Below are 12575 nucleotides of genomic sequence, written 5' to 3'. Positions count from 1 at the left end.
GGTGGGGGGGGGGTGTCGTCGGGGATGAGGGACAGCCCTCTGCTGAGCTGCTGTTCGCTCGTGTTTGCACGAGTAGGCTGTAGCGATGAGGCACGGGGACTCTCATATCCCTGAGCGAAAAATACCGAGTCCCGGCTCCCGGAGTGTGGACCCAGGGATGGCGTAGCCGGGCTGGTGGATACTATTGAGGCGGGCGGAAAGTAAGATCCGACCGGCGGGGCGAGACGGGGAGGCCCGTTAAAGTACAGGATACTACCCTTGGCTGTGTTATACTTAGCTGCAGGATTCGGCCCAGGAAAGAAGGTGAAAAAAAGAAAAAAAAAGATAAAAAGCAAAAAAAGCTTAGACTCTCTTTAAGGATAGTAAGACGTTTTAGGGCTATTCTAAAATGAATAAATTGTAATTAGTTTAAAGTTGAAGATAACATGTAAAATTTTACCTGAAAAAGAAACGATATTCACATGAAAAAATTTAAGTGTTTTTAGGCATACAGTAATTTCAATTAAATCTATCGATCTTTCCGATGAATCGAACATTTTAACAAGTTAGTGGATTGATAAAATACAGTGTGTTTCAAAATGAATATCAGAGTTTTAAAGTTATGCAATGTTTATTAAATTTTACTTACATTGATAAATTATACATGAAATGCAAGAGCAACTCCTTATAAGTGTTCAATGTGATCACCCTTCGGCACACATCCACCGATGGGAGAGTTTATCCCGTACTTTAATCAGCAAGTGTGGAGTAACTGATGCGACAGCTACTTCAATCCTATTTCTTAAGTCGGGTAGTTCAGCCGGTAACGGCGGCACATACACTTGATCCTTTATAAACTCCCAAAGAAAAAAAATCGCACGGATTCAGATCGGCGAACGTAGAGGCCACGGCAAACAAGCCTTGTATTCTGGTTCCCGGCGACCAAAGCCGCGGTCGCGAAGAATTTAGTTCAACCAATCACGTACAGCGTTATGCCGGCGAGAAAGCGCACCATTTTGTTATCAAATAAAGTTCTGTGGTTCGTATTTCAGTTAAGGAAAGAACCATAGTTGTAGCATATTAAAATAGTTCATTCTAGACATACTTTCTTCCGAGAACGGTCCGTATACTTGCCGTCGGGATGCGGGACAAAACCATTTAGCTTTGGGGAGTTTCGTTCATACTGCAATATTTCGAGAGGATTTCTGATCCCCAGATAGGCACATTATGAGTATTTAATTTTCCATTAACGTGAAATGTTGTTTCGTCACTGGATACCACGCAATAAAAAAGTCTTCATCTTTACGGTGCGAAGCTAGCTCGCAAACCATTATCTGTAGGCTTTAGAGTTTGTAACAGCTGAAAATGATTCCACGCAGTTGTAAGACTTTTCTTAAAACCTTCCAAGATTTATGGATTTCGTGGGACTACGCGCGAAAGACTTTCTTACAAATTCAACATTGTCTTCGGGCACAATCGGTCGTTCAGTCTTCTTTCCTTTACAAATACATCCAGCGGTTTCAAATTGTTTATACCATCTACAAATGTTATTATTACTCGGAATATCAAACAGAACGGACACATAAATTCTATCTTATATTGGAACCCTAGGTAATTTTTCTTAAAGCCTGATTATTGACCAAGAAGACGTCTGAAGAATTAATCTTTCTGATTTGTAATTCACTTTGGAAATAATGTTTGAAATTATATCTACTTTTTATTTAAAAAAAACCTTTCTGTACGCGAACTGATAATAATCAAAGAATAAGACTGTTGTTTTGTAAGGAAAGTTTCATATAAGTTACTTGAAAAGTTTTGGCATGAGAAGTTATAAACTGATTATGATTAGTTCATATTAACTAAATCGTATTGCTTTATTTCAAGGCATAAAGATCATCATAACTTTCTTAGACTTTCATTTTGCAGGAAAATCTGGAGATTTAACTGAAAAACTGCGTCTCCAGTTATTTATACTAACCGTTAAAATTTATTTAGAAGTTTTTCTGTGAAAATCATTTTATAGATTTTTTTTTGAGATTAATACTTTTTAAGAGCAGTCTATTTTATTTCTACTAATATAACTACACCATAATGAAAGGGTAGATATTCCAAAAATTCATTTTTAAATTTAAAAGAATTTTTCAGACTTTTCTTTTCCATTTCTAACTCAATTACCAATGAATGTAACCTAAAAAAAATTGGTTAATTTAAAAAAAAAAAGGGAAACAGATTAAAATATATTGGAATTAAAGGTAAGTTGATTGCAAATGCCGGCCTCCGTGGTGGAAGTGGTAGCGTCTCGGCTTTTCATCCGGAGGTCCCGGATTCGAATCCCTATCAGGCATGGTATTTTTCAAACTCTACAAAATTCCGTTTCCATGTCCCACGTACAAGTTTCAAGCATATGTGGCGATATCATCAAGAAAAAAATTAAATTAAGAATTTATAAAGTCGATTTTGTGATTCGGTGAACTGCACACATATTCACGAGAGCTCTCTGTTTCACGGTCGTATTTTGTGTTTATGTTCTAGGTTTTGTTGATGTTGTTATTTGTGTTTTACGTTTAGTGTTTTGTATTTGTTTTGTTGAGATTTAATTACTTTACTTTTGTTTTGTTACATTCTGTTACATTTAGTTTCTTTTTCCACATTTGTTGTGATTGGTGTTTTTTGTACTGTTATTTTATGTTTTTCACACTTTGGGTTTTTTTTTTGTGACATAATTAACAATTTTGGGTTATTGGTTTCTTGGAATTTCTCCCGCCACCATCCCATTCGGTTATGTAAAGCATACGACCAAATATCTGTGCCACAAACGGCTACTGAACCTCGAACAGTTTAGCGACCAGTATCCTAAATAGCTCCTAGAGCTTACCTAACAGCGTGAGCGGACTAAACTCGGTGAATACATCACCGGCTTACGTGTTCCAACCGCTCATTTGTTATATATTTGCTAAAATTGGTAGGCGCACTCCGTCAACTTCTAAAAAAAATATGATATCCATAAATTAAAATTTATTTTGTCGAGGCAGCAATTCGCTGCCACGCCTAGGTCGCTGAATGCCAGCAAGTACCTGTCGTAGACCATATCAAAGCGCTTGGAGCCTTAATTGGCTGGTGGTCAGTCATATCTCCAGGTTAGCTTCCACAGCAGTGCGGTAGGAGTCTTTCCCTTAAGTAAACTACTGATGTAGTTTGAACAAAGCAATCGCATCAAGAAATTCCCACACGGTCTGACAGTACGGCTCTCGCGCTACATTGACTCGCCGCTTGTGAGTGGGCAATTTTCCCCTTGACCACCAAGTTCCAGGAACAGGGTAGTCAAGCGCGGGGCACTATTTTGGGTTAATTAATTAACGTTTTTGTTTTGTATTTTTTTGGTTTAATTAGTTTTATTGGCGATTTTTGGTCCTAGCCTAGGTTTGCTAGAGCCTGTTGATTTAAATAGTCAAGTGTCGTACACATCAATTGTTTACGTTTTGTTTTTGTTGGGTTTCTTAGGATTTTGGCTATGTCGGAAGAGAGGGCTTCTTCGGATTTTGCCTCCGGGAGGTGCGAAAAAGAAAGAAGAGAAAGAAAAATAAGGAATTTATTTTAAAAAATCTTTGTCTAACATTTTCTTTAATAAATTTAAAAAAATGAATATTAATTTTATTTTTTAAAAACTGAACTATTTAAAAAAAAGATTAAATGAATTTACTAACATAAATTAATTTCATTGTTTTATATAGCGAAACATATATTATTATTTGAATGTTTTGTCGTTAGTAAATCTCCTATAACGTGCCGAGTAAATGTTTTTAAGTTAAGTAATATCTTGCTTACTGGCTGCGTAATTCAAGCTTTTCATTCCGTGGCGTCTGCTGTAATATAATACATTTCAGCTACATACATTATTAACTTGTTTTCTTGCGATCATGAATGAAAGATAAGATCTGTCAGTATAAAAGAGATATATTGGTTCTATTTAGACCCATATATTATATATTTTTGTGAAAATTGTTTGTTGTAAGCATATTGGGTACATCCAAGTGTAAGCATGTAAGCTTATGTCAGTGAATGAAGCAACATATTATTTAATTTATATGTATTATACTGTGATGATTTAATATTATGATAACAATTCTTTAACCGACTTATCTTCAATATAATTTATAACACGTGCTATATTTAACCTAAAAAAAACCTTGTCTGGGTAAAAGATTGCTGGGTCAATATGTGCTGATCTTATCTGGTGATTGATGACTATAGTGGCTCGTAAACTTTAACATTCAGCAAAAGATATAGCCTATAACCTTTTCAGTATAGATTACTGTAAGCACTCGCTGATTTTTTGGACCATTACTGATAAACATGTTGCCTACTATCAAATATTTCTGTTATTTTTTTTTTGACAATAAATTTTTATGATTTTATTTTTTTGTTCTGTTTTTGTTAAATAGAATGACCTATTTTAAATGAAACAGGTCGTAAAAATTTATTATTATTTGTTTAATATTTTTGTTTTGTTTTCCTATATTCATATTATAATTGCTACATTTTATGTATATATAAATTATAAATATTTCGCTTGGTTAATAAATATTTAATTAAAATTGAACTTAACTGAAAAAAAGAGTATTAATAATTTTTTTTATTTTAAAGTTTAAAATCATTAAATATTATACAAAAAAATCTGATGTGGACACCACATGACTTCCTTGTACGCCTGTTAAATTACATTACATGATTTTTTTTTTTAGTGAAGTACATAAAATTTTATTTTATTAATAACTTGTGATATTTTCTCATATTTGTTTTTTTTTTTTTTTTTTTTTTATTACTGAATTATTATTTATTGTAATATTTTTTCCGCTTCAAGGTTAATAATTATTAATAATTCAATATATTTAAATTTAAAAAAAAGTTAAAAAAAAAAAGGAGATGAAGTCTGATTTGAACCGATGTGCCTTGTATTTAACCGATCCAAATATTTCATTACTTAAAAAATTCATTTGGGTATAATTCTGGAACCAAGAAAATAAGTACTAATTATGATATATCGTTGAAAAGCTCTCAATGAGGGCTTATTTATTACTGCAGTTAAGAAAAATTCCAAAACCCAATTTTTTGAGGATATTTAACTTTTTTTGACTCTTTTGGTTAAGTCGATTGCAATCAAAAGGGAAGGTGCACAGCTAGATGTTACAACAGTCCTAAATCCAAAATTCCAACATCTTACACCGAATTGTTTTTGAGTTATGTGAGATACATACGTACGTACGTACAGACGTAACGCTGAAACTAATCAAAATGGATTCAGGGATGGTCAAAATGGATATTCCCGTTGAAATCTGAAAACCGACATTTTTCGCGATCACAATACTTCCTTTACTTCATAAAAGGAAGTAAAAAATGTAATATTAATATATTTATTGAGGAAGTAACATACATTATGAAAGCGCTTACAATGAAATATAATAAAAATATTAAAACTTTCCTATAAAATATAAATTTTAATTGAAAAAATATATAAATAAGTAATAATTACATTTTGATGTAGAGGGTTCTTAGGTTCAAATCCTAGTAAAGGTGGTTTTAATTTTATTTGTATTGGAATGCTAGATTGTGAACCGGTATTCATGATCACCATTCAAGAACAACGATGTGTTCTTTCGTAGTTGGGGTTCAATTAATCATACGTGTCAGAAATGGTCGGCCTGGGTATGCATATGCTCTCCCATCGGGTTGGTCTAGTGGTTAACGCGTCTTCCCAAATCAGCTGATTTGGAAAGTCGAGAGTTACAGCGTTCAAGTCCTAGTAAAGTCAGCTATTTTTACACGGATTTGAATACTAGATCGTGGATACCGGTGTTCTTTGTTGGTTGGGTTTCAATTAACCACACATCTCAGGAATAGTCGAACTGAGAATGTACAAGACTACACTTCATTTACACTCATACATATCATCCTCATTCATCCTCTGAAGAATTATCTAAACGGTAGTTACCGGAGGCTAAACAGGAAAAGAGAGGGTATGCATATGCTGAAGATTATACGTTTATTAGTACATTTACATTTACACTACAATCGCTAACGGCTTTAATTTTGTTGATACGACTATAAAGAAAAATATTTAAAAAATAATAAAAAAAAGTAAAAATTACAATTTGAGATAAAAAGTTTAATTTCAAAGAAAAAAATAATTTACTGTAATTTTTTAAGCTAATAAAGTAAACAAAAACGCCCTAAAGGTAAATGATAATTAAAAAATATATTTTGTCATTATACTTAACTGTAAAGCAATTTTTATATTTAATTTTCAGAAGATGTCATAAATATGTTTATTTACACAAAATAACATGTTTAAAATATATAAATTGAAAGAGAAAAAACACTTTAAAAAAATATCTTTTTTGGTTGGTAAAATATATTTTGTTTCGTGGTTAATTATACTTTTTTTTTTTTTTTGCTAAAAAGATATTTATTTTATTTTCCTTATCAGTAAATAATTACGTATAGAAATAGTCTACGTCTACAGAATGCCACTATCGAATTTCTTGCTTCTACTACAAAAATACTGATCTTTTTTGAGAAGTCTATTTTTATGTATCGTGTTATTTAAACAGTTAATGTTGTTCCTACAATTCCGTAAAATCCTGTTTTTAGGAAGAATAATTATCCATAAACTGAATCTGCAATTATGAAAATCCTTATTTATGTAGAATTGTGAAGTTTAGGCCCAAGCGTAGTCTTGAAAAATATTACCAGTAAAAATCTACGAGTTAAAAACAATATATATACATTTATTTAAGTTAAAATTAATGCGTCTTTTTTAACTTACTGCAGATATTTTATATATCGCCCTCAGATTTGCTGTTAAGTTTTTATTTTATACTAGCAGAGCCGGCAATGCTTCAATATTGCTAGATTTGAGTATATGTATAGATTAAATGAACACAATTGTTTGATTATATCAAAGATATAGCGTGTGTTGCTTTTACGTCCAACAGATAAAGCTGTTTTTCAAAAAAAGAATTTTTTATCTGTCACAGGTGAGACATCTGTTGGTACATACATAGTAGGTATATAAAAACACGCGCGTATTCAAGTGCAACGTTGTGTTTCAAAATTTCAAAGCAATCGCTGAAGAACTTTTGGAGATTTAAGATTTTGAATAAACGAACATTACATTTTTATTTATATAGGTTTCTAAAAAAATAAAAATATGAAAATAATCAAAATACATTTTAAAAGAGTTTGTTATAGAAAAAAAAGAACTAGAAGGGTTGGAGTTTTAGTATTAATTAAATTATATTACTGAGTATTAGGTTTACATACTGTTTAACAGCAAGATAAAAAAATTTGCTTCTATTACTTATTACATCAGAAATTTATATAATTATTATTTTTAAATTATAAATTTCTTTTCATCCACCCAGTATAATTATTTTAATATCTACTGTGAATGACTGTTTAAAAACCGAAATGCGCATGTGGTTATTGATTTTTTTATTTTTTAGCTTCGTTTTTTTTTTTTTTTTTTTGTTAAAAATTGTTTGAAATATAACAAAGAATTTCATATTACGAATCACTAATCTCTAAGATGATTGTTGTATAAGAAAATAAAATTATTTTGATATAATATCAGCTTCAATTCATTAGTCTATATGATACATTTTATTATATAAATTTCATTTTACTGAAAGCAGATTAAATTGGTTGTTGGCAAAGAAAATGGAAATTGATATTTAAGAGAACAGAAGTCACGCAAGTTATGTTTATGTCGTATCCGCTTATTGCTTAACTCTTTTTGTAATCTTAAATCGAATGCAGAGTTATAAAAGGAAATGTTACAGACCTATTGAAATTTATACGAACTGGTTATATATTTGTCTTTCAGCAATTTCCAATTCTAAAATTTTATTGGTATTAAAAAAAAACAAAACAGTAGACCATATTTAAATATTACGAAATCTCTTGTGATCTTCTTTTTATTAAGAAAATTTCACTGAATATTTATTTTCTGTAAGAAAGTTAACATATGTTAAATTATATAAATTTTATAAATAAATATGAAATCTTATAGGAAATAAAATATCTCATTTTCCCTTCAAACATTAAAGCAAATAGGAAGATAGACATATGGAGCATAAAAGGTACATCAAATATCAGAAGTCATACAATTTAAACAGATTTCAAACTATAGAAAATTAAATAAATGTAATAAATTTTATTTATTTATTACACCAGTGAGTGCAGACTTACATCAAATTAAAAATCACTCCATAATTTTTTTATGATGTACGAATTGTTTATCTTGAAACGGTTTTAAATTTAAACTGGTTAATTTTAAACTTTTATGTGACTGGATTCGAACCCAGATCTTTCCGTTAGAAATACAGAGACAACACTAGTCTGGAGCGGAAATCAGTAGATGTACTTAGTTTTTAAAACAACATTATACATTTAATAAATTAAGTTACGATGGGATAAACAATTTTTTTAATGTAAAGACAATCATCAGTGTTGTTAGTATATAGTGTTTACCTTAAAAGAGGCCCAATCACTCAGTAGTTTATGCTAAATAAATAATTTTGTTAAAATTCACATATAGATCTGAGATGGGTAAAATAATATGTAAGTTGTTGGTACGACTGGAGCTGGAGAGAGGAAGACCGTTTATTACCTCCCTATTTGAGTATTACCAGTTTGTGTCGAGTATTAGCTTTTGAAAGTGGTTCCGTAATCGTGAGTTGTTTGTTAAAACACGGTTAACTGTTAAACAACGTGTATTCCTGATGAAAACTTAAATTACGAAATCTCATGTTGTGTGTCGGCGAAAGTTCAAAGAGAAATCTGAAAACGAAGCACCTATGAAAAGTGTTATTCGGAAGTTAGTTAAAAGTTTTCGTGAAACAGGTTCGATGTTAGACAAGAAACATTCCCCATAACAGATCAGTTTCTACGAAGCAGATTGTACGAGATATTACAGCGGCAATTACAAGATCTCCTCATAAATCTTTGTGAAAACTAAGCCGGGAAAAGAACATTTCACTAGGTTAAACTCACACTGCAATGAAGAAACTGCTGAAATGTTATCCGTATTGAATGCAGTTTTTACATGAGCTAACTAATACTGATTATGTTAAAAGGTTTCACTACTGTAAAAAGTTCAAGAACTTCATTAGGGACAACATTGGAACTAGAGATCAAATGTTTTTCACAGATGAAGCGTGGTTTAACCTTGCTGGATATTTTAATACTCAGAAGTACCGGACCTAGCGTACTGAAAACCTACACATTTTCTTTGAATCTCTTCTACACTCACAAAAAATTGGTATCTGATGTGCAGTTTCAAGTTGACTAGTAATACAACCCCTTTTTTTTAAATTGTGTGTACAGCTGTCTACCAAGAAATTATCCAACAGTTCGTAGCCTTACCGCAAGAGGATGAGCATGACTCTAGGCTGCAACAGAACAGCGCCACTTGCTATAAAGTTCGCTTTTCTATGAAGATGTGGCATTATTCGGTGGAAGAATCAGTTTAAAAGAATTGAAGGCCACCATAAATTAAAATTAAATTGTTTGGTTATTGGAGCAAACAGCACACACCATACAGGAATTGTAGACAAACATTATCCATGCATATTATCCAGGAAATAAGAAAGGTAGAACTAAAAAGAATAGCCAAGAACATGGTCAGACATTTTGACAAATGCATATAAGTGAATGGACATCAATTTCAACACATTCTGTAAGTTATTATGTAAATGTTTGCCGATAATTATTATTTTTAAACTTCTTGTAGCTTTTTTTAAGTTGAACACTCTGTTCATAGCAAAGTTACGAAACGAATGACGGTTTTTTGAAGTAAATTAAATTTTACTTCATTAAAACAACACTAGTATAATATTTTCTTATGACAAAAAAATAACTACTTAATTTTTTATATGATTTATTTCAGAGACTGGTGGTATACTCCACCTTTTCTAATGCATATTTTAAAATATTTATTGTTATATTTAAAAATACTACCAATTCTATTGCACGCAATGTTATTAATTTTTTTTAACAGATAAGTAGATGTTTTTAATAAAAATCAGTTGTACGTAACATTTAGTATTATAATTAAATAATAGCAACAATATAATGTTATAATTATTAGTTCAAATAATAGTTAAAATATAATGTGTATATTTTTAATTTATTCGTTTTTTTTTTATTGATATATGTTGTGTTATATATTGAATTTTGTTTGCTTCATTGTTTAGGAGATCAGGATAAGATACGATACATTGCATATAGTAGCATCGAATTGCTAGCTCACTTCTCATGCACCCACGGCTCTTCTCTTTTAAAAACAAAAAAGAAACGTAGCCTAGATAACAACTAGCTAAAATAACCAATCACAACTGAACATTACACAACCAGTCAGATTACGTCTTAAATGTTCTAATTTTTTTTTTATATAAAAAAATACTTGAATGAAAGAATGCTAAAAGTGCCTTTGAAGAGAAATATGAAGGAAATACTTGGGACTGAAAAACCAAGGAAGATATGGCCATCGGGATAGAACAGATCTTCAAAATCGATGATCTATTTTGTACGACGCGTACATTGTTATAGAAAATAATAAGGAATAACATAAAATCATCCAAGAGATTTTTTTTTACAATTATGACACGTTCTCTGGAACTGTGATCCCCAATCGTCAATCGTAAATATGAAATTTAGATGAAAGGGCTGTGAGAGAAATCAAAATACAAATGGTTTTTAATGATTAGTACCACATAAATACTTACTTATTAAAAGTTTAAAATTTAGAGTTGATATTGATATCATTTTAAATATTTTTTATGAAATTTATTGGAGCCGTTTGGGCCCCCAAAAAAAATCATTATGCAATGATCTTTTCCTTTGTAGAATTATATAGACTATTTAAAAAATAATTTTTTCACTTACTGTTTTGTTTTTTCTTCAACGTTTAGTACTTTTGAAGAGAGCAATCTGGGGTGAAACCAATAAATTTGGGTAAAAACCTGTTTTTTTATGTTTGAAGAAGAATTACATTATTAGATGGTTAATAAACAGAATTTTTAAATAAATTTATTGGTAATACCCTAGGTATAAGGTATCATATACTACTGCATATACGGTTCTGGAACCTATTTTATTTGATTTCCCAAGTCAAAAACCATAAGAATCACTAATTTGGCCTCTAGAAATTTCGACCTTATTTCACCGGGGTAGCTAAAATCGGAGCTACATTTTTCATTAGTTATAACCCCCAAATGAAGAATTTTAGGATATATGAGATTTTTTTTTTAGGATATATTTTAGGATTATATTAACTTTTTTCATTATTTTCAGGAGTAGAAAAGGTTATGAAAATCCTGGGAGAACGTCGTGATATTCTGTTTATTTAGGTTTTCATGTGCTTTTTATAATGATATTTAATTGTGGTTGTAAAATCAAACCGGTTCTAAATATACGATTTGTGAGACAAATAAAACATGAAAAATGGAAAAAGTATTTTATAGATTGATGGTATTAAATATTTAGAAAATTTAATTTTATACAAATAAATTTGAAAAAACAAGAATTACTATATTAAGTATTTTTAAATTGTCCAGAAAAGAGAAAAAGTTAACTTTTCCAAAACGGGATTAATTGATTTAATAGGGTGTCCCATATAAAACGCAACCCAACCTTATATTGGTAGGTATTGAAATAATAAAAAGGTATGTGTAAATGTAAATGTAATTTTTATTATTACCATCATTTCCTTACATTTAGAGTAAACGTTGGAAGTGGCCGCCATCTTCTTGAATACAGGTTTCAATTCTTTTTACAGCGTTTCTTGCAACTTTTGTTAAAGTTTGTGGCTGGATATTTAATACAGCTTGTTCAATATTGACTTTCAATTGTTCAAGTGTTCGTGGTTTGTTGCTGTAGGCTTTTTCTTTGAGGTAACCACATAGAAAAAAATCCGCCGCAGTGAAATCTGGAGATCTTGGTGGCCACAAGCCTCGACCGATAACACGATTAACAAAGAATTCCTCGACTAAATCAGAAGTTGAACCTGCATAGTGCGATGTCGCACCGTCATGTTCTAGCCAGCAGTGTGTGTCTTCCTCTTCCAAGAGTGCGATGAACTGAAATAAATATCCTGATATCGTTCTGCATTAATGGTGTACTCGTAAAAAATAGGACCGATTATTTTCTTCCGTGATATCGCGCACCACACACCCAACTTCTGCAGGTGTAATTATTTTTCGTGATAAACGTGGGGATTTTCAGCACTCCAAATTTTACTGTTTTGGTTGTTTACGTAGCCATCCAAATGAAACCGTGCTTCATCTGTGAAAAATAACGAATCCATAACATTAATTCCCTCACGCAGAAATCGACAGAACCATTGACAATATTGTAGCCGATTTTCTTTTTCGAGCACAAGAAGTTGATGAACCGTTTGAATGCGATAAGGTCGTAATTGTAGTTGTTTGGTCGCCCGATGAACAGTTGATTTAGACAAATTAATTTCAGCAGACAAACGTCTGATCAATTTATTTGGCGAAGTGAGTAATCGGTCTTTGATTTCAGCGACTGTATCT

Source organism: Lycorma delicatula, chromosome 9 (assembly GCF_047948215.1).
Source record: "Lycorma delicatula isolate Av1 chromosome 9, ASM4794821v1, whole genome shotgun sequence".
In the NCBI taxonomy this organism is placed as follows: Eukaryota; Metazoa; Arthropoda; class Insecta; order Hemiptera; family Fulgoridae; genus Lycorma; species Lycorma delicatula.
The sequence above is the reverse complement of the archived record's forward strand: the minus strand, read 5'-3'. Positions refer to the sequence as shown.